Genomic DNA, 1,121 nt, shown 5'->3' with positions numbered 1-1,121 from the left:
AACTTTGCGGTCCAGTGCTTTAGCTTACAGCACCACACCACAACTCCACTGGCTAATGATAGTGCCAATTTAACAAATGCATTTCTCTCCAAGCACCAGAAAGGATTGTTAGGAATAGAAGAATAAAGCCCAAATGAAAAACTTTCATTTTAAATAAAGCTACCAAGGAAAAAGGAGCTCTGGTAGCATAATGGTTAAGAGTTGGGCTGCTAACCTCAAGGTCAATAGTTCAAACCTACCAGCTGTTCCATAGGAGAAAGATGATGTTCCCATAAAGAGCTGGAAACTCCCATAGAGTCTTGGAAACCCTATGTGGGTTGCTATGAGTCAGAATTGACCCCATGGCACACCAATACCACCACTAAGGGAAAAGACTATGATGAAAAAATTATTATGCAAAACTAATAACATAAGAATAGGTACAATTGGAAAACAGTATGGTGCTTCCTCAGAAAGTTAGAAATAGAAATACCTTATGATCCAGCAATTCCTCTACTTGGTATTTTGCCACAAGAAATGCAAGCCATAACACAAGTAGATATATGCACCCCGATGTTCATAGAAGCACTATTTACAATAGCAAAAAAATGGAGACAGTCTAAGTGTCCATCAATGGAAGAATGAATAACTTTTGTACATCCATACAATGGGATATTATGCTACCTTGAAAAATAACAACGAAGCTATAAGCTACCACATAATATGGATGAACCTTGAGGACATTACATTGAGTGAAATTAGTCAATCACAAAAGGAGAAATACTACATAAGACCATTATTGTAAAAGCTTAAGAAAAAATATCCACATTAAAAGGGGAAAAAAATTATTTGTTGGTTATGGGGCAGTGGGCTGAAGGAGGGGAAGGGAGGGTAGAGCATAGGGTAGAGGATAGACATACAATAATTCAGGAGTTGAGGTGGGGGCAATATACAAGAAGGGGGAGGAGAATGGAAGAACAAGACAGATAGGAGAATATTTAGGCAGGTTTGCATGGGGCTAAATGGAATAAGGGTAAATGATGATGTAAGCTCAACCTTGGAACAACAGAGTTCTGTGATACAGGAATTGAGGCACAGTCTGAATTGGTAAAAGAGGGGAAATAAAGTTAAGATGCTTAACT

This window comes from Chrysochloris asiatica, unplaced genomic scaffold, assembly GCF_000296735.1.
Source record: "Chrysochloris asiatica unplaced genomic scaffold, ChrAsi1.0 scaffold00287, whole genome shotgun sequence".
Taxonomy (NCBI): Eukaryota; Metazoa; Chordata; class Mammalia; order Afrosoricida; family Chrysochloridae; genus Chrysochloris; species Chrysochloris asiatica.
This window is presented reverse-complemented; position numbering follows the sequence as displayed.